The 22,451-nt window shown below is 43.6% G+C and overlaps 1 protein-coding gene across 5 annotated transcripts in view; it reads left to right on the forward strand.

Annotated features, from left to right (window-relative positions):
- Positions 1-22,451, forward strand: part of ENOX1 (ecto-NOX disulfide-thiol exchanger 1) — a 360,099-nt gene that overhangs the window by 98,344 nt on the left and 239,304 nt on the right. For all 5 annotated transcript variants that reach the window (XM_063392151.1, XM_063392147.1, XM_063392150.1 and 2 more), the window contains one exon: positions 17,201-17,269. The gene's annotated coding sequence lies outside the window, so the exon portion shown is untranslated. The remainder of the gene's footprint in view (positions 1-17,200; positions 17,270-22,451) is intronic.

Genomic DNA, 22,451 nt, shown 5'->3' on the forward strand with positions numbered 1-22,451 from the left:
GAGTCTGTCCGTGTAAGCATGCTTCTGTCTTTGCCCCAGGCTGGAAAAGTTTTTAGAAGAGTTTGGGATTGAATGAGGATATCCTTTTGGAAGCAAAGGAAGGGGGAAATCAGCTCCCTGAGAATAGCAGTTTATTGTAGCAGCTGTGTGCAGATGCTGCCCTCCAGCTGGTGGGGTGGGGCAGGATAGAGGCAAATGCTGCTGGGGGAGAGCCTGCCTAACTCAGTGCTGCTGGGTGACCATTCATTTCTCTACTAGTGCCCTTGCAGATAATTTCTAACTCTTTTTTCCACTCTGCCTCACTTTGTTATTTACTCAGAATGTGATTTTCAGCCCCATCAAAACCCCTCAACCTTCATTGCCATCTCTTTGGTCCTGCTTTTTTTAATCCATTCTTGCTCCTCATCTTTGCTCTATGCTGCTAAAAGCTGAAAGACACCCCCCATCCCCAAATAAAATTAAAAAGTACTACTGAGTTGGGAATGTAGTGACTATCTAACATGGCAATTGTCCTCTCTTCCCCTTCTTTCTCCCACAGGCTTTGCTTTTCACTTTCCCTCTTTCGGTTCTGCGGTAGGAGCAAATTCCATGCAACAGAGTATCTTTTGCTTTTAATCCATTTGAATCACACCCTTAATGGTAAATCAAATGGTATAGGGCACAGATTGGACTCTGTACCCAAATTGTACAGGACTGAGACCCTATAGTGTGTAACTGCAGCAGTCTGTCTTACTCTTGCAGGTGAAACAGCAGATTGCGTTAACGGGAAATGAGATGACTAATGACAACTGGCCCGTGCCGTTCCTCTGACAAGCCAGCTTGTTGAGAGTGGTTTGGTGACTGATAAGATAAGGGAGTGGAAAAGAGACCTTGAGAGGCTGTTTCATTGAAACTTAAACAAATCTCACATGTTGTAGATTGGTTGATGTCCTGCCCTAATACTTCACTTTTGTTATTAACCAGAAAAACAAAATCAAATCGAAGTTCCCAAGGCAAAACAAAACAAAGTGAAAGTTCCCAAGGCACAGCAAACCAAAACAGGCTAAATAAAAATATGCTGAAAGACATGCATAATATATTAACTGTAGTTTGCTTCATTTGTAAAGAGCAAAAGAGAACAAATAACCAGTGTTTTTGCCCCTTACGGGCCTTTGTCAGGGACATACTTCTCTGAGCTGTTCAGTGAAGAAAAAGATTTTTAAAAACATTTTTTCATAAGATTTTCCGAGCTGTTCTGCAAATATATATTAACTATTAACTTGTTCTTAGGGTTTTTTTTTTGAAGCAGGACATTTCCAGCTCTCTGACTAATTGGAGTAAATTTATGCCAACAATGATGCAACCAGTTCAAACCTGCACAATTTTCTCTGTCAAGCAAGTGGATGCTGCTGAGCTGTACAGAACAATTTACATGTAGGTGAGCTGCCAGGATTAGACTTTTAAACATCGTTTCTGTGATATCCTCCTCAAAATTGCAGCTAATAATTTAGAAGCCTTTTTTTTCTTACCATCTTAGTCATAAATCCTCTTACAACGTAATTCTAAGTAACGTAGATTTAAAAACTGTAATTTTAAATCAAGCGTTTCTTTTTTGGTTTCTTTTATTTTTTTTTTTTTCCTAGAGGGGGTGTATCCTGCAAATGGTTTAGAAATGAGAGCCTTATTTCCAGTACAGATACAACTGTTCTGGCTCCAGTGCTGTCCTCAGCCTGACTCCTGTCCACATGCTGTCTAGTCCACACCCAGCTGGCTGCTATTCTGTGCCAGAGCTTGCTGACACAGCCATCACTTGGAAACCTGTAGGAAATATCATCAAAATATGTCCTAAACAAACAGCATGGGATTTCTGAGGGACTTGATATCCTCTTCTGCACTTAAAGCACTATATATATACTGTGGTGCTGTTGGCAGATGGAAACTAGTGTCTTTAAGAAGTTGATTTAAAAGGTGACAGATTCCAGGCAGACAAAACAAAACAGATTTTCTTGCTATTTTAATTTCTGCTGGATATACACCCAGATATCTAAAGAAACAGTGTGCTTTTCAAACCTTTACCTGAAATGACCTTGCAGAAATCTGGAGAAATGTCTTTGCAAACTTGTAGTCAAAGTATGTGTAAGGACTTCTTTTGTGAACCAGTTCTCAAAACAGGCTCAGGCTTTCTTTGTTACCTCCTTTCACCTCATGAAAATCTCTTTCTAATTTTTTTAACAGTTTCTGTGTTTGAACATTTAAAAAGCTGAATTGGAATATTTCAGTCTAACTGAAGAGCATTTACCAAAGTAGAAACTTGTATTTCAGAGAAGAGCCACACTTGTCTTTGTAGGGTGCAAAATGCCTCGTATGCTGCCATACATGCAGACTGTCCCTGGTCTTGGAAATGATTTATGAGAGCTTTAATCCGTCACAGATGTCTTTATTTTATGATTTTTAATATACACGTGCACTTGCAAAGGGCTGCTGTTCTTTTGAGAGCATGGCTTTTAGGATTAGGCTGCAGGAGGCCCTGTCTCCATCTTCTCCAGAGGTGACCTCTGTTTGTACTTAGTTTTCAGTGTAAGAGCTGCCTGTGCATGCAGCTTTTCCATTATTCTGTTATTATTTCCTTTACCAGCTCATGACACAGATACTTTAGCAATTGCAAATGCACATACAAGTCACTTGTTTTATTCCAAACCACCTTACTTTATGTAGCTATAGTGGTTGGAGTGCAGACACTTTGCAATTTTAGTATTAATTCAAGAACAAGTGCTTGAAGAATTTATTCCAGTGCAGAATTCTTCTGCCCTTTGTTGTTTAGTGGTCACAGGCTAGTTCTGCAGAATGTTTCCATGTGCAGGGCTATAGAGATGTGAAAGGATGCCATTAAGATTCTCCCTTGGTTGACACACCCTGATACATGATTGCTGTTTTTGGGAGGAGTTATTTTTATTTCATTCAAATTTTGCTTTGCTAAAAGCTTTCTGCCAGTAATTGCAGGCTCCAAAGTCAATGGTAACATGGCAAAGACACATCCCAAATATATCAGATCCTAATTATACTTTCATTTCTTAAAGTCTCTGTCAGGATGATTTCTGCTTAAAGAGCAGCTTGCCAAGCTGGAAGTGAACTGACTGGTGATGTGGGTAGGAAAACTATGCAGAAAAATAATGACCTTTCACTCTGTTAAGGGCATCTGCCTGCTTGTTACTGCAATGACGTGGTGTCACAGAATCCCTCAGGTGTCCCCACTGATTCCTGCTGATAGAAAACCAGAAGTCCTCCACTCTTCTTGAGCAGATCCTTTTTGTATGTTCATGTGGGCATGATGAGACACACGTATATGCCCTCCTTAATTATGTGACACATGACTGTGAGTGAAAGTGGAAGCCAGCAAGGAGCTCCGGCAAATCTCATCTGGGCAGTTTTTCTAGCCAGAAGTAGTCTTATGGAACCCCCACCAGCACTGCTCATTCCTCTAGTCTGTAGTCCAAAAAAGAATGTATTTCCATATTGTGGCTTTACTCTGAGTAGTTTAAGACAGCAGTTTTCAACCTCAGTTTTGCCACTAACCTCTCCCAACCACAAATCTGTGTGGCCCTAGTCTCATCCCATTATTTAAAACAAATATAGAAATGGCAAGTGAAATATTTTGTGTCTAGAGTCATGGACTCTGGTTTTAGAGGAGGCAATTCAGTCCAAAAGACCATTTTCTACTTTGCATAAACCTGTTTGATTCCATCATTGCATAAATTTTGCTGGGTCAAGGATAAGACTTTATTGCAAGTAGCTGTCTGTAACACACCAGTAACAAAAGAAATCAGAATATGCCTCTTTTGACAGAGGACAAAGTTTAAAAAAAAAAAAAGGAGAAAAAGACAGAAGAGTAAGTTTGTATAACTCAATAACTTTTGACATTTTTAATGCCTTCCTTCCAGGAAAGTGGAAGAAGTAGACAGTGTTTCTGATCATTGGAAGGGACTTCGGGACAGTCTTGTCCACATAGGAAATCTATGTTGGCAGAAAAGTGTCCATGGCAGGCATTCAGATGAGTAACTGAATAATTCCTTAAACGTTAACCAGAATTTCTATTTCATGGGCAGATTTCCCAAATCATTGAACTGATTGGAAACTTTGCTGCAGTGCTTTGAGCACTGTACCTGTTGTAAGAGCCTCCTTCATTCCTTTTCTTTTCCTCCAGTAACAAATTAAGAAGAAACCCAAATTTTCCTTTTGATTGTTCCTTATGATCAACTCTTGGTAGGGACTCAATTCCTGCTGCTGTTGCCTACGTAAAAAAACCCCCATGGCAATACAAAGTTCCTTTTTCATTAGTACGGACAGCATTTGCAGGCCTGATAAAAGCATCCCCCTCCAGGCTGTTGTTTTCTTTAGACTTACTGCTGCTACCATATCTCAGGCAGACTTCATGGTCCTAATGCTAAAATGACCCTTGAGGGAATTACTCACAGAGGTGGTAGACACATCACTGTTTTTCCTCCCCTGTGTGTGTGTGCCTTTTTTCTGGTATTTCTTAGAAATTTTTCCCTCCTGTTATTACTCATCTCATTTCAAGATATATGGTGGTTATGGTATTGTGTATTGGAGAAGAAGCTTTGCCATCTAATGATTTTTCTTTTTTTTTTTTTTTTTTTTTTTAATTTGCAGTTTGTCTTTGGTTTGGATAGCAGATGCAAATATGTAATCTCTTCACAAAGATTGTATGGATTCCAATCTTTATGTATATATTCTGTGTTGCAGAAATGTCTCCATGGTCAATTGGTTAATACCACTTTTGGCCCATTTTATGATCTGTTCACAGTGGTGCTGTACACTGTCTAATCGTGCTAAACTGATAATAAGAAAATCTGTGTTTGTAATGGAGAAATTACTGCTGTTTTTATTCCTGTTAGGATCAGCAGTAATTTAAGCTCAGTTGTAGCTGCTTTGATTTTAGTGGTTGTGTGCTCTAAAATATTATTGTGTTCCCTACCTTTCTCCCCTCATATCTGTACAGTCTCTCCCAACTGACTGGGCTGCCTTACCTGCGAGCCTGCTGCTGCTCTGGGCTTGGGTTGCTGACTTTAATCTCTCTTTCAGTGCCACTCCAGTCATAGTAAAACTGTATATTTTGCTCACATTTGGGCACATGTTTGTAGGGAGTTTTGTTCTAGCTCTGTGCTGTGCTGACCCCTGGATACTTTTAGCTGGACATAGCTTGGTGGGAAGTCATAATTGTCCTGGATTCAGCATGTGTGAGACCACACCTGAAGTGCTGTATCTGATTTTGGGCTCCCCAGTACAAGAAAGGCATAGGTAGGCTGAAGCAAGGCCCCTGGAGGACCACCAAGATGTACAGTGAGCTGGAGCAGAGGATATGTGAGAAGTGGAGAGATCTGGGACTGTTCAGATCAAGGGAAGGTCATTGGGGAATCTTATTGCTGTCAAAGACTACCTAATGGGAGGGGATGTGTATGTCAGACTCTTTTCAAAGGTGCACGATGATAGGAAAAGAAGCAATGGACACAATTTGGAACATTTGAAATTCTGACTATATATATTTGGAGGGAAAAAAAGCCTCCATAGGTGTGATCAAAGACTGACACAAATTGTCTAGAGAGGCTGTGAAATCTCCAACCTCAAAATTGTAAAAGACTTGACTGAAGAAGACTCTGAGCAATCTCCTTTAAGCACAAGAGGACCCCCAGTGGTCCCTTCTAATATAAATTATTCTGTGACAACCTTAACCTCAGAGGGAGAGAGCAGATGATACAGGCAGCTTTGAGTGTCTGGATGGGAAGCTCTGGGAATCAGTCTCCAGAGAAATAGGATTTGGGGGATAGCTAGCTACAGAATCACAGAATTACCCAGATTGGAAGAGACCTCAAAAGATCATCTGTCCAACATTTTGTGGGAAAAGAAGCCTAGATGAGACTATCTAGTAACCTGTCCAGTTGTATCTGGAAAACCTCCAGACACAGAAATTCTACCACATCCTCTGGGAGGTTGTTCCAGTGGTTGATTGTTCCCAGAGTAAAAATTTGTTTTTCATATTGAGCTGAAACCTCGCTTGATTCAACTTTTATCTGTTGCCATGAATTTTCCTGGTTTGCTAAGCGTTCATATTAAAGGAGAAACGTGCAGTTTCTCACGCTGGTGAATTGTAAACACAGGACCATGTTTTGTAAATATTGGCAATGTTATGAATACTTTCTCCAAGACAAGGGGAGGTTGAATGACAGCCTCCTGGACCAATGTGACAGGAGAGGTGGCGATACCCTTCTCCAATCCATGGTCACCTTGCCACAGGTATATAATGGAAAAATAAACTAAGGGCAGGTCTTCTGCCCTGCTGCTCTTGTTGCACCCAGATCTGTGTCCCCAGTCTGTGTTCCTGGTTGGGCCTCCACGGTGATATTTATCCATTGCCCACGTGGTCAAGTTGCAAGCTAGTGAGGAAAGAAAAAAGAAGAAAGAAAAAAAAATCTGCCTTCTACAGCTGCAAAAAGAAGAAACCCACGATGTTCTCAGAGGAACGATTGATGATGGAACTGCTCCACTCCTTTTTGTTGTCCTGTGACGCTGACTTGACCAGGAAACACGTGAGAGAACTGCTTAGCTGGGGAAAGAAACTTGGAATTTTTTATACTGCTGAAAAGGCACTTTATATTGGCCCATGGAGAACCCTGGGAAAAAGCCTTTTCTCTGCCGTCCTTGACGGAAACTCTAAGGCAGGCACTCTTTTACGGGCATGGACAACAGTCTTCCCACTTCTAAAAGAGGCTGGAGAGGACTTTGAAGTTGATTCTGGGCTTTCGACAGGAAGCAGGACTGGCTCCCCTGTGAGCTCCGTCGCTTCTGACGAGGGTTGCTCTAATGCAGGGTTAGAGCCGATGCAGGAGACCCCCACCCCCATGTCGGGGGTTGGGCGCGCCCAGCGGGGTTTTTGGAAGGGCGGGGAAGCTTTTTTCGGTCCGCTCTCAGCGCGGTTGGCCGGGCGGGGAGCTGGGGTGCCGAGGGGGCGGAGCGCTCGGCATCGGGCCCCACGCCGAGCGCGGGGGATCGCCCGCGCCGCCCCGGGCCGCCGTGCCGCGGCGACCCCCCCGCTGCCCGCCACCGCTGCGGGGTCCGCCCTGCAGCTGCCGCGCGGAGCCGCGGCGCCTCGGGCCCCCTGCGGGGAGCCGGGGGGGCCGCCGTGCACGCCGCCCCCGGCGCTGCCGGCGCCGCCCCCTGCCGCCGCCTCCCCGGCCCGCCCCGCCCTGCCGCGACCTGCTCCGCGCAGGATTCGGCAGGCGAGAGCGGCGGGGACGGCCCCTCCTTGCCCCGTCCCCCCGCCGCGCCAAATGCTGTGCGCGGGGTCGCCGCCGCCGGCGGTCTGTGCGGTGCCCGCAGCGGAGCCGCCGCCGCCGCCCACCGCGCCGCGCCCCGCCCCACGCGTCCGGTGCCGGTCCGGCGCCGCGGGGGGAGGGCTGGGCGCAACGCTGCCCGCTGCTGCGGGGCCACCCGCGATGGACAGCCCCCCCGCACCGCCGCGCGGCACCGCCGCACGCCCCCTCCGTTCAGAGGGGACGGGGCCGAGCGCTGGAGCCGCAGAGCTGCTGCCGGCTCTGGCCCCGGCCACCGACCCATCGGCTGATGGGGCAGGAGCTGAAGGCTGTGGCCGGTCGGCCACGCCTCCCTGCCCAGCGCGACAATCGCCCCCCCGCTCAGAGAGGAGTCTGAGCGAGTCACTGTCCCCCGCCCACCCCCCCTACGGGGCCGGGTCGGCTGTGGGAGATGATAACGGGGCAAAAGCGTTGTCTAATGTGCACGCTTTCCCTGTCATGAAATCGGATAAGGCTTTTAGTCCGCAGGTGAACCAGGCTGCTGACCTAAGAGAGCTGCTGCCTGAAGATGCAGCTTTGCCCGAGCCAGTTCAGGGACCTGTGGACGTGGGTCCACAGCATCATAGCCATGATGACCCATCATGGGCAGTCCCGCTTCCCTTATCAAGGGACGCGGCAGAAGATGATATAAGCTTCACTGAGGCAATTCAATCGATCAGTGCAGAATTTGAGGATCTGATCTTTCCTTATGTAATAAGAGGTCTTGCAACAATGATGCTTGAACCTCAACAGGTTTCTACCTTTGAAAGAAATTGGAAATTCCTAGCTGGACAAATGGCTGTCAAAAATAGCCACCTGCCTCGAGATGATCGCTTGTTTGGGGTCGGAGTTGACCTACTTATGGGGAGGAGTCAATATGCTTGCCCTGATGTGCAAGCTGGCTTTTCTTTCAGGGTTTTAGGTTCGTGCAGATACATAGGGATATCTGCATTGATAAAAACCAAGCTATCCTTCTCCCCAAAGGAAGACTTCTTAGACATAGCACAGAAGCCAGAGGAAGCTTTTAATGAATTTATATCGCGTCTGATGCAATTTTTAGAGACGAGAGTCGAGGATGTAACTTTGACAATGATAATTTTGGAGCAATTAGCAAGAAGCCATGCTAATTCTGCTTGCCAGAGGCTCCTGGAAACCATTCCAGAGACTTCTAATATCCTGGAGATGGTCCAGACCTGTGCAGTTCTAAACACCTGTGATTCTATAGTGATGACCCCAACGGCTGCTTCACAGCCGGCTGAACAGAGGCAGAATGCTGGACATGAGACACAGGCAGATATTCAGCCTAGTGGAGAACAGGAAAAGGAGGCACAGAAAGTGACTCCCTTGTTTTTCTGCGCACAAGGTGTGGGTCCAGACCATACTGCAGAAACATGCGAGGCAGTGGGTCATGCTGAGCCCACGCCAAGCCCGAAAACTCGGAGGCGAAGAAAAAGACGAAGACGTCAGGGGGACGAAACAGTTTCCCAAGCTCTAGAACAAGAGCAAAATTCTCTGGCTGGTGTACAGCCATCATCTCAAGTGTAGGAAGTGTTGATGTTGCCACATAGCTATGGTCAGTTTTCCTTGGACCTTGCAGTGGGTTTCTACGTCCACATCCTATGTTGCATGCATTCTTTGAGAAAAAGTCAATTGCTCAATTTGTGTTTTCTAAGTTCTCTATCCTCAGGTTCTGCGATCCATGCTAAGAAGGTGGCCGCTGAAAGTCTGCTGAGCTGCCTCAGGTGCATTGGACTGATCCTGTTTGATCCTGAAACCTTGTGCATCCTGTGCCACCCTAGTGCCACCCATCACAGAAGCCTCTTCGAGATCTGATTAACATGGACACGGACTGGCATCTTCTCCTTTCCTATATGGCCTCCATAGAGACTTTGGATCCTGTGGAGCTGCTGGACAAGGACAGACTGAAGCAGTGTGATGCTGAGAGCCAGCGGACTGTTAATCATGGACTCAGAGGAATTGTTTGCTACGGCTCAGTTTTATGTATGGTAGCCATTGTGACCTCTGTGGGGAAAGTGCACGTTGTTTGGGGGTTGTGGTTTTGGGGCAGAACTTTTGGGGTTCAGAATTTTCAATTGAGTGGTTAAATCTTTCTTGGAATGCTCCTGCCTTTTGCACCGTATATTCCCTTGTATCTTATAAAAATTTAAAAATATGAGGGTGTTGGTTGAATTATGTTAGACTATGCTCGAGATATTTTGAGCAGGTTATTGCAAGGGGTTCAGGGTGAAACCCTGGGTAGCAAAGGCAGAATCAGACCAACATGTAGCCCTCACACCGTCACCTAAATGAAGGTCGGTGAACTTTATACAGGTTTTTTTTTTTCTTTCTTTTTTCCTGTCATAGAATTGTTCATTTTTCTTTTTTTGTTTTCTTTTTAATATACTTAAAAGGGTGAGATGTTGCCATGAATTTTCCTGGTTTGCTAAGCGTTCATATTAAAGGAGAAACGTGCAGTTTCTCACGCTGGTGAATTGTAAACACAGGACCATGTTTTGTAAATATTGGCAATGTTATGAATACTTTCTCCAAGACAAGGGGAGGTTGAATGACAGCCTCCTGGACCAATGTGACAGGAGAGGTGGCGATACCCTTCTCCAATCCATGGTCACCTTGCCACAGGTATATAATGGAAAAATAAACTAAGGGCAGGTCTTCTGCCCTGCTGCTCTTGTTGCACCCAGATCTGTGTCCCCAGTCTGTGTTCCTGGTTGGGCCTCCACGGTGATATTTATCCATTGCCCTTTGTCTTTTCCCTGTGTGTCCTTGTGAAGAGAAAGCCTCCATTCTCTTAGCAGCTGCTCTTTAAGTTCTGGAATACTGTGATGAGGTCCCCCAAGCCTTCTCTTCTCCAGGGTGAAGAGAGGCAATGACTGAATGTAATTCTCATCCAGTTTTATAAGCAGTTCCACTGAAAGAGAGGAGAGCAAGACAGCTTGCAGGAAGGTGAAGGACAGAGACAGTAACTCTAGCCAGTCCCTTTTCTATTTTTGGAGGACTTGGAGAGGAGCTGGGCACAGAATACCACTGCTGACCTGCAGCTTGTCCAGGACTGCTGTGGTTTAATCCCAGCCTGTGGTTTTATCCCAACGAAGTACCATGAAGCCACTTGCTCAGTCCATCCCCCAACACCCCCCTCTGTGTGGAGGAGAATTGGGAAGAACAGTAAAACTTCTGGGTTGAGATAAGAACAGTTTAATAAATTAAGTATAATAAAATTTAATATCTATCATAACAACAATAATGCTGCTAATGTGATAATAGTAGTTATTGTAATGAAAAAAGAAGAGAGAAATAAACCCGCAAAAAACAACTGGTGCACAATACATTTGTTCACTACCAACTGAAAAAATGCCCTGCCCATTTCTGAGCATGATCTTCTGTGGTATGAAATATCCCATTGATCAGCTGGGATCGTCTGTCCTGGCCGTGCTCCCTCTGAACTCAGCAGAGCACAGAAATGTGAACAGTCCTTGACTCAGTGTAGGCACTACTTAGCAACAATTAAACATCAGTGTGTTATCAGCCTTATTCTCATACTGCATCCAAAACCCAGTGCTGTACTGGCTAATAGGAAGAAAATTAACCCTGAAATCAGGATAAGGACACAGCTAATAGAACAAATGATGTGGAACACTGTCTGACTCCTGTATCCCTACGTGGGGGCAGTAAGCACGATCCTGAACAAGATGCTCACATTTAGGCCTGTCTTTCTTTTCTCCCTGCCTCACTGCCTGCCTGCCTGCTTTGAGTCCTTGGTAACCCCCAGGCTGCTGGCAGCACAGCAAGGAGGCTGGTGAGTACTGTTGTATTAGCCATTATTAAAGGCAGTTAGCATTGTGTGCTGTGATATGTGCCTGGTATTTATTACCTTTTCTCTGGATTGCATGGTATCATCTTGGATGGATGTGAGCCAGTTTCCAAAGCCTGCCCTTCCTCTTTCCCTCCCACGAGTTCAAAATCCAGCTGTGTTCAGCAGGTATAAAAGTGCTGACCTAGAGAGCCCAGGACAGCCAGCTGCACTCCCCTATTCCCTTTCTCTCCTGCTTCCATCGCTCATTTTTCAAATGAAGCAGTTCTGCTCTTTCTGGTGCTCAAAATGGGAACTATGCTTCCTGGTGCAGAAACCTTCTGCCCTTGCCATCAGTCACACAAGGAGTTCATGTGCCAGCTGCACCAGGTTAGGAAAAGAATCACTTGTACATGTGCAGGGAGAGCCATCTAGTCTATAATTCAGTTTTCAGTCTATAGTCTATAGCTAATCTATAATTTCAGTTTTGCTCAAGCAGATAATTAATTAAGTTCACCATTTGAAGTTTGTTGCAAGAAGCAGTCTTAGTAAGGCATTGTTCAGCAGCATAAATCCTAGCAAGTCTTTATAAGTTTTGCTGTGGCATCTTCTAATCAGTGAAACAGGTCTTTTGCTGTCTGGTCAGCTTTCTTCCACATCACAGCTGCCTGGAGAAGGGCAAACAAAAGCATTAGACCGTCCATGAGAATATTCCTCTTCCTTACACAGCAAGTGCTCCCCAAATTGCTGTTCATTGATAGCTTCACCCCATGGCCACCTTCCCAGGTGGTCCCTGACCTGAGGAGTCACTATCTGAATTGCCCTTTGCAGTAAACATGAGGCTGGGTTTCACTTTTTGGGTGCTGGTGGAGCTGGAGATGAGGTATGAACTCACAGACTTTGTGCTCGGATGGTCAGAAGAAGAAAAGACACCTGTCATGCTCCAAGGGTTCCAAAAGTGGACCAGCCTCTGTATCTGACATTACAGAAATATGGGTGGGTGAAAAAATACGGAGTGAAACGAAGGTGAAGTTTGTTTCAGTGAAAAACTGAACAATGAACAGCACCTGTTGTTTCTGTGCTTTTTGACTGTCATACATGAAATGCCCAGACCCATCAGGATACTGCTGTTCACTATTTTATAGCATTTGGCAAAGCTGAGTAGGAAGAAGATGCAACCTAGGAATCTCTGAAAATTGAGGGAGGCGTGATGGTTTCTTTTTCCTTTTTCCTCTGAAAACTTTTTTTTTCTAGAAAAGTAAGTAGGACAGACAGAAAGAGAACATTCCCTTCATGGTCATGATACTGGTGAATTAAGATATACTGGGCCCACGAGTCTAAACAAAGGGATATGCTATGATGGAGTGGAACCATACAGTGTGAATTAAAAGTTGACAGCAAAGAGCTATCTACAAGTCAGCAGCTCTGCAACATCTCCATCCATCCAGGGCATTGAGTATCCCTGCATGCTCCAAGCCAAGTGCTGGCTTGTCTGGGGGCCAGGAATTGCACTGTTGGAAAAGACAGGCTGCCAAGCTGTTCTCACAGATACAGGCAATTTTTGCAGTGAGCTAAGAATTAAACTTTGTGGACAAGAGTTAAACCTCGTGAACCTGTGTCAAAATAACAACTCTTTTGTAGTTCATATAGCATTTATGCATTTGTTGAAGAGCAAGTCTTATTTGGAAATAGGTCTTAATTTTGAAATCTTTTAAATTTCCCTCTTTACATACTGTTCATCCACTATAAGAAGGCATCATCTGCTGCTTTTAAAATGTACTCTAAGAAGCAATTTGAATAACAAATGTTACATTAAACGAATAAATATCTTTAGGCCAGTGGGTCATGGCACTGGAACTGCCTGTTCATGAAAGCTCAAAATTCTTCAGCTTTAGAAACCCATGGAAGCACATAAATCATTCAAAATAAACCCACAGAGAAATTACCTCCCCTTCCCCAGTGCTGTCCTGCTGTGGGAAGGACCTTTTGCTATCCCTGATTTCCCCCTGGAGTGAAATCACATCCACCATTCAATACAAAATTAATAAAGGTATATAGAGCATGTTGAGCAAACACTGACATATCCCCAATAGTGAATTTACATCCCTCCGTTCTGTTTAAAATTAATAAAGGAAGACAAGGCATACAAAGCCAACACAGGAGAGTGTATAACCCCTCACACAAAGCCCACCAAGGCTTGGCACTGAGGGCGGGGCTCTGTGCCGGAGTAAGCGGCTCTAAGCGTGAGGGTGGAAATGCTGTTCCCTTTCTTGGGCAGGTTCAGGACGGCTGCCTGGCAGCAGGCCCAGTGGATTTGTCACTCAGGAGTGGGCATTTCCTGAGCTATTTGATGTGTTTGCAACATTTCTGTGGCACTCCCTCCTTCCTGCAGGTGATGAGCAGGATAAAAGATGCTGTTTCAATTGGAGTCTTGCTCAGCTGCAAGACTTCCACTTGCCTTCCACCCTCCCCTCTCCCAAAGGCACACTCTGCTGTCTTCAGCGTGCAGTTATGGGTCTGTAAAAATGTTCTGTGATCTGAACAGCCATCCAATGGCTTCGTGGAGTGTTGTGATGGACCAGGGACTGCTGGGACAAGGCATTGAAGATACTGTGAATGTCTGTGGCATTCACCCCTTCAAAAAACTGCCAAATTTTAGTAAGTAAATAGGTAATAATCTGACTTAATGATTATTTGCTTCTCAGGTACCTCTTTATGAACTGGGAGGCCTGGCATGGAGATCAAATACCAGCGAGATGGGCTCTTGCAGTTATCCTACAGAAATCAAATACAATCCCTTATACTCAAAGCAGCCAATAACCTCCTCTTAACCAGCACCTGTTACATCTGTACCCTTCAGAGCTGCGCCAACCCCCTCCACAAGTGCCAGCCATTGATCCAGCAGCAGAAACTTCCCACAACAGATAGTGAACAGTTGGAAGCTGTCAGTTTTCAAAATATTTTTGGCCCCACATTTCTGAAGAGATGAGCTGTCTTGTGTTGCTTGCTTGCTTCAGGTAAAGCTGTTCTTTGTCACTCTGATGTTTTGTAGGGACCGCTGATTACTCCCAGGTTTGCAGCTTCAGCTTCTCCCACCAGTTCATGTGTATTTTATGAGCCCGGAGATGTTTCGGCAGAAAGTGAAGCTGTGCCAAAAAGAGTTGTTCCTGCTTGTCATCATGCTTGCCTTTTTTTCTGTAGTTGTGGTGTCTTTAGAAGGGGAGTGCTATAGCTGTAGCAAGGAAAAGCTGCTCAGACTGCTTTGTAGTGTGGTGACTGGTGTGTGTATTTACAGCTGTCCAGGAGCAACGTGTCGACTGCGTGTCTTAGGCTCCTCACCTACCAAGTCCTCACACTGCCTCCAAGGGGAATTGCACCAGTCTGTGGTGGTCTGTTGGAGGTCTGCAAATGGTACCAGTTGCCACAAAAGCAGCCTTTATTTGGGACTGCCTTGCAAAGACTCCAGAGATTTTTTTCAAGCTTAATGTCCAATATGGGATCACACCAGCCATTGTGCCCTGTGGGACAGACCCACAGTGTCCTCCTCCTGCCAGCACTTTAGTTGTACTTCAGTGGGTACAAGGCCAAGCTGCTAATCCAGGAATTTCAGAAACATATTTTGCAAGCAATGCCTTTTAGCTAATGAGGAGCTGTGTGTTAGGTGGGATGAAGCTGTTGCAAGAAAACATCTTCCTTCCAAGAAAATTCCTTTCTGTAGGCGAGTCTTTAGTCATCTTTGTAACCTTTGTCATCCTCTCCTCCCTGGGGAGTTTACTCTGTGACCTTTGCTATTCTACCAAGGCATCTCATAAATTATTATTCTTTTAAGTGGCACTTAGACTGTCATTGTGACTGCTAGCCTTGAAGATTTGCAGTCTACCCTGTAATTTTGAGGGGAAAAAAGTAGTTAAGTGACAGAAGAAATATTGTACTTCACGATAAAACTACTTTTGTGTTTCATTTTCCACTCGAGTCATTCATATCCCTGTCACTAACCTCATTCAGGTCAAGGGCTTGAGGCAGAGAACGGGCATAATATTTTTGGTCAGACTGATGCATCTAAATATTGCAAACATCTGTAATTTTGAAATTGAAATGAACATTGTGTTAAATCCTCAGGCAAATGTTATCAAGGCATAATAGATTACTGAAGTTTGCATTTCTTTTGGCAATTCAGACCAAGGCTCTCTTGACTGGTTATTCCGGACATTAATGAACCTGTTTGCACAAAGGGAGCTGCTCCTTATGGCTGCAAATTAGATCCTGGATTCTGTAAACTTCATAGGAAAATCTGTGGGCCAAGTAGTTGAGATAATAATGAAAAAATTAATCAGGCACACATTAAATGTGAAGCATGGAAGAAAACATCTGCAGCACTCAGTGGACGTCTGGGTAACATACTTGCAGTGCTGTTTTGCCAGCTTACATCTGGAGTGGTTCATGAGAAGAGAACAGATGCTAGTGTGAAATAGGTCATCACAGCAGCAGGGCATCAGAACAGAGCCATTTCTTTTTTTTTTTTTTCTTGCAGTAACAGCTATTTCTTTTTATTCACACCAATTATGAAAATGTTAGCCAAGTATGCAATGTGAATACATGTATTGTGACGAGCCAGTACTCCTAAAGGGTGTGAAGGCAAAAAAATAGCCTAACAAGGATGCTTCAGAGAAGCATCCCTTTTGCATTACACACAGAGTATTCTTTAACAGACATAGTGATTATTTTCTGTTAAGATTATGAGATTATGATCTTCCCCCCCCCCCATGCTTTGTTTTTGTGTTTATTAGAGATGCTATTAAATGCCTTCTAGGTGGCAAATGCCTAGAAGTGAGGAAGCGAAGATGCAAATTCAGGCAAGTTTCATCAGTCATTTCAAAAGAGAGGTCACACAGATAAGAGAAATGAACAGTACACAGTATGTGAAGCAGTGACATTCAATGAGCCCTTGTCACTAGCAGCCATTAGCATGGAGGCCTGCTGCTACGTTTCAGTGCTTTATGTGCTTTTCTTGACCAGGCAGGGAGCCTTCTGAGCACTGTAGCAGTTAGTAGCGTGCAAGTTATTGTTTCTTTCTTGAATGCTTTATATTTTTAGTACCATTTCGATTTTTCCGAGTCCCCTTTTGCATCTAAATTTTAAAGAGAATCGAAGAATGCATAATTCATATCTGTCCCAGAGGTAATGGAATGACTCAATGATATCCGTGAAGGAGATGATTTTAAATTTCATGTCTTATGCAAGAGGTCACATTGATACAAAAAGTGCAAAAATCGGTCTCAGGGATACCCAGATAATTATCCTTACAATAATGAGTGTGGATTCCAGGGGGGAGTATCACAGGAAGCTTTAATGTCTTGTGTATCACCATCCCTTATGTATCATGATATCATGGTTATCATGATGGAAAACTGAGCACCTGGTAGATCTTAGGCTATGACTTATATTTTGACTTGGAATAGCACTTGCAGGAGGTGTGAAAAGACAGGTTTGCGTTGATTCTGTTGAAGTATTCATGCAAGATGTGAAACATTTGTTTCGTGCTGATATTCTTTCCTTCATTTAAAGCAAAAACAATTGTTTATTGATGTTGGGCAGAACTCATCAGTAGATGCTTTGTCACACAGTACAATTCCACTAGACTGTTTCTGCTCTCCTTTCCCAAAGCCTAGAAGTGCCATGGCTAGAAATAATGTCTGGTTCTGTGATATGCCATATATTTGAAAATGCACTTTAAAGTCTGTATTACAGACAGTTCAAAGGGAATATAGTGTTCTCTTTTTCTTCTAATCCAGTTCCATATATTCGTTGCATTTTTACCCTGAAACATATCTTTAAAAACAAGTTACCACTTTGCATTTTATTTAACTTAGACTTCTCTATATTTATATAATTGTTGTGATCTAGCTGCTCCTGTAGCGTAAAATGTTTAACATCCTCTAAACCAATTCTACTCTGACTTTTAGCATTTTGTATCCAAGGAGACAGCTGATCCTATTTGCTTTTACTTTGGAAACTTCCTAGTTTTAACTCTTCTTTCCACTTTTTGCAGGATTGGCCATGAGAATTCCTTTGGAAATACTGTGATGGGGCCACTGAGAAGTTACCTTCCTGTGTACAGGTCTGTAAACTCTATTGTGTTCTGACTATTTGTCATGGTTTAGGAATGGTGTTCTCCAATTTAGTGTTCCCACCGAAACCACTCCAAGCTATATGCTGCTCATTCCCCTCCTCTCTCCCTGCCTTGCTCCCTCCTTCCCTCCCGCTTCCTCTCCCCCATGTTGGACTGGTGGGGAGAATAGGAGTTACAAAATATAAAGATCACGGATTGAGATAAGAACAATTTACTGGAAACAGCAATGAGATAAAACGAACAGTAGCAGCAACAATACTAATGACAGAGCGTGTAAGAGAAAGAAATCTTCTTGCTGACCCCATGGAAACCTCTGATAGTGCGTGGCCACTCCCTCTGCCATGCTACCCCAGTCCAGAGGTGAGCCCGTCCCCCTGTCCTTGGAAGATGACCTGAGATGGTACAGGATAACTTCTGGGTCCTAGGTGTACCTCGTCCTGGCTGCAAAAATTAACCCTGCCCTGGCTGGAACCAGGACAGTATTTCAGCATGTAGACCCCTCTGCTGTCTTGTTATCTTTTTTATCTCGAATGCCTGCAAACCAAATCTAATTTTGTGCTGGAGAAAGTGTTGTGAAAAATTATTTTTGTTTCTCGTCAGATGCTTAGGACATAACTCTATTCTGTTACTGTTGTATAGATGTAGAGTAACCCATCCGTCTTTCCTTCGAAGTGAATGATTGCAGTTTATAGAGTTGAACTGCAGAAAGGAATTGGGCCTGTATGTCATTTTCTTCTCACTGCTGTGCCTTTCAGTATGTTTTGGAGCTGCATTACCCTAAAAGGCTCTGCAATCGATTGCTTCCACCCAGGCTGCTCATATGTGAGCAGCTGACCACAGTTACAGCTGTGGATGTGTTCAGAGGCGCACTTAACAGAGGATCAGCAGAATTACTGAGGCTTTTGGGTCAGGAGGAGCTCAGGTTCATGGAAAGTTTACAAAAATGAAAAAAAAGTTTATATTTAAGAGACTGTAAAAAGAGCATAATAATAATAGCTTGACTCCTGTAATGTCAGCATGGCAAGAAGTGGTGAGAAGCCTGTAGCTAATGCTGTGTCCTTGTCAGCTGAAATGATAGTGTGGCCAGAAATCACTCTGATTTAGAGGGTAGAAAACACTCCCCTGCATTTAAATATGTTTTTCTCTGCAGCTATATAACAGAAAAAAATTGATTTCTTACTGCTTTCAAAGCTAGTACTGAACAGCATTATTATAGAAATCTGCCAAGAAAAACTGTGGGAATCAACTTTCCCATCTGGGTGATCATACCCTGCTATCGGTCACACTCGGGGTCTGTAGGAATTGTAGGCCCTAAATAATAATTTTCAAAAATGTTCATTTTGGAATATGCTGTATTTCATTTGCTTGGTTTACCTTGGTGTCCTTTGGGTGTTACTGCTTTCCTTGTTGACTCTGTAGTCACATACTGTTTTATTAGTCTATAGGAATTCTGCAGGGAGAGTAGCCTGTAAACCTTAAACAAAATCAGATGGATTTAGGGGATGAGAGGTATCCGAAACAACTTTTAATTCATTCTTGGAAATTATTATGATTTGGTAATACCTTTTAAAGCCAAACCAGCTCCAAAACACTTTAGAAACTCTTTGAACCTAGATGTAAACCTCACATAAGGACACAGCTTCTGTAATGAGCCGTACATCTTCTTAAAGCCCTACATCCTCTGGTTGAGATACTGCAGATACAAATCTGATAGTGGTGCCTTGGGCCTCTGTTGAGTGAAAGCTCTGTGTTCAAAAATGAACACAGTGTGCTTTTCAGTGTAATTGAACAACTGTTGAATGATCTGTATCATCCTAAGGCTTTGACTGCACTGCTTCTTTCTTTAATGATGATATCCCTTCAGGCAAAATTTGTGGTTTTCTTAGACAGGGGATGGGGAGAAAGAAGAGCAAAACACTGGAAGACATTTGGGATAAAGGGAGAAAACTAGTTGCAGTGTTGGCATTTGTATACTTCACTAGTAGCAACAGCAGCTTTATAAAATCTTTCTTTCCAGACCTGTCTATGAGTGTTGTTTGAATCATGGCTCACCTAATGCTTCCAAGAGTTACTGCTAAAATTGCCAAAGCAAAGTGAGGTTGGGCCTGCGTCTTAATAATGTGATACAAATGCAATCAACAGCTGCCATATGGAGAAGTTTTAGGCAAATCATTTTTCTGAAACACATTTTTAAAGTTTCCTTGTTCAGCAGTCTAGTTCTTGGAAAGTTGTGATGTACATACAAATTAGTATTGTGCCATTTAAAATGAGGATAAACATGATATTCATTTGATATATGTACATGTAAGATGTATGTATATTAAGTGGTGTAAAGTAGTTGGGTATGGGTGTGCTGTACTTTCATTATAATGCAGAAGCAAATGAAAACCAATTAAATTAAAAGTCAAGACAGTTCTACTAGAAAGGAAGATGGAAGGTGTAATATCCCCTTGGAAAGTATTGCCCTAAGGTATTACCAAAAGGTATTGCCAGAAATAGATATTTGCATCAATAAGAATGCCATCACAGATGTAATTTTCATATTATACCTTTATAAGTAGTTACAGCAGTTACACAGTAGTGACAGAAGGCTGAACTCACCAATCCTCATCCTGGGGTCTGGGTGAAGCTTCTTCTGCAACTGTGTAGTTATCTCTTGTACCACTTCTCTGCAGTGTCTGGTATTGATGTTGAATGAAAACAGGATAGTGATCTAGCTAAATAATTAGTTTAACCTGGGTCAGCTATTTCCATTTATCCCATGTCTTTTACTGCAAATTTCAGGGGGTTTTTTTGTCATTTGTATCTCCTCTTCTTGTTCTCTTAATCTCTTGTTTATTTCCTGCATATGATCCCTCAATGTGTTCTCCGAGAAGCCTGTTTTTTCCTGAGATCTTTGTTACTTGTTCTTGTTTTGTTGGAGTTTTATTAATTTATTGCTTGAGTTTCTAAAGTTTTCTGTTGGGGTCACTAAATACCTCTTGGGGTGTCCTCAAACCTTTGCCCTTGACACCTCTGTGGGGATACAAGTATCTTGGTTTTACAGGGGGAAACAAAAGTGGTGGAAACAGTTCATGGCCACCACATAGGATGCCCCCCTGGGCATGGGCTCCTCTTCCCTGTCCTCCCTTTACAACCTCCTGGGCACATGGTCAGTGTGGGCTGGCTCCTGGGGAGGTTTGCTGGGGGGAGCACTGCTCCGTTTTCTTGCTGCTTCTCAAGTGAAGAAATCACGAGTGGCAAAACACCAATCTGTCAAAAAACATTGGAGGGAAAGGGAGAAGGGAGAGGAGGAGTCTAGGGAGGACACTTTTCCACCCTAGCATGTAATCATGGCAACTGTACCTTTGATCTCCATACCAGTGCTGCACATGGGCCCACTGCTGCACTGGATAAAAATGCAGCCATGCCTTAAAGCCGTGCTGCCAGAAAGGCCAAACTCTCTGTGCCACCAGGCTTTGTTCAGGGCTCAGCTGTCCCACCAGAGGCTCTAGTGGAGGATTGCAGTGAGAAAGCAGAGGGAGCTGATGCACAAACCAGGACTGTGGAGGAGCATGGTTATCTTTGTGCATCTTATATGTAAATTACCTGCCTACAAAAAGGTAGGAATGAAAGGGGATTTTACTGCCTGGAAATATGCCATGTGTGCATTTGATGCATATATTTCAATTATTGAAAAGATGGAAACAAAATAGCTTGATAGCTGCAGAAAATCTGTAAGCTAGATGCTTGAAGGAAATATGGGAAGATAAAATGGGAAGGTGAGGGAAGTGAATCTCACAAAGCTGCCATGGAGGGAGAGTTGTATTTTATTAGAACAGAAATCCAAACAAGACTGTGATTTTGTAAAGACTCTTGTGTCCAAATCATGAGTCTTATGTGCAAGCTAATTAAAACCACAATGAGCTGGTGCAAGGACTTGAGCACAAGTCTTTTAAGGAGTGTCTGAGGGAGCTGGGGGTGTTTAGTCTGAAAAAAAGGAGCCTCAGGGGAGACCTTATCACTCTCTACAACTGCATGAAAGGAGGTTGTGGTGAGGTGGGAGTTCATCTCTTCTCCCACGTAACAAGTGGTGGAGTGAGAGGAAATGGCCTCAAGTTGCACCAGGAAAGGTTTAGATTGGATATTAAGGAAACTTTCTTCACAGAAAGAATTGTCCAGCACTGGAACAAGCTGTCCAGGGAGGTGGCAGAGTCACCATTGCTGGAAGTTTCCAAAACACAGGGGCATGTGTCACTTAGGGACATGGTGGTGAACATGGCCATAGTGGGTTAACAGTTGGATTCAATGGTCTTGGAGGTCTTTTCCAATCTCAATAATTCAATGATTTTATGCATTTGTTATTTTCATTTTTGAATGGTGGTTCAGAGTATCTGTTACCATCCTGCTCTGATTTTTTGTTGCCCATAGCAAGACACAGAACAAGTTATTATGAGAAAACCTAGAATAGCAGTTTGCTCACCTGAGTAAGAGCTCATTGGCCGGAAGAACTGCAAGAGACTGAAATTCGTATGTATGCAGGAAAAACAAACCAGCAAACAACCTAGACAGCAGACTGACCTCCCACTGGATTTTATGTTTTGAGTTCTTTTCAAGATATTTCTAGGAATGGTGGCAAGTACCTCCTCTGCTGAGGTATCAGTCCTGAAACATTCTTAAATAATTCCTGTTGTTTAATGATAGCTACTTCCGAGAAGAATGGGAAACCAGTTGAGTGACTCCTGCAAATGAAGCAAAGTTTTCATAGGCTCAGATTAGGAGTAAGGCTCTTTACTTGCCTCACTCCAGTGTCATCATCTTCTGCTTCAAAGTGGCACTTTGATGATAATCTTTGATCTTAATTCCTGAGGCATAACATAAAAAGAAGGGAGATCTTTAGTGTCAATGGTCAAGAACACCTTAGGGGCACTAAAGATAATTTGGCTCATTTGCCTACACTACCAGGAAGAGCAGAGTTGTCTAGATAATCAGAGAGAGATGTTTATCTAATCTTCCAGTGAGGAATATTCCAGTGCCACGCCAGGTAGTCTCTTCCAAACATGCACAGCACTTGGGTATTTCTGAAATCCACGTTATACTCTGCATGCTCCATAGGAAGCCATTTGATGTCTTATTTATAGTGAAGCTAGAGAACAGTTGAACATAACTTTCTTTATGGTAATCTTTCAAA

The sequence above is a fragment of the Prinia subflava genome, chromosome 3 (assembly GCF_021018805.1).
Source record: "Prinia subflava isolate CZ2003 ecotype Zambia chromosome 3, Cam_Psub_1.2, whole genome shotgun sequence".
In the NCBI taxonomy this organism is placed as follows: Eukaryota; Metazoa; Chordata; class Aves; order Passeriformes; family Cisticolidae; genus Prinia; species Prinia subflava.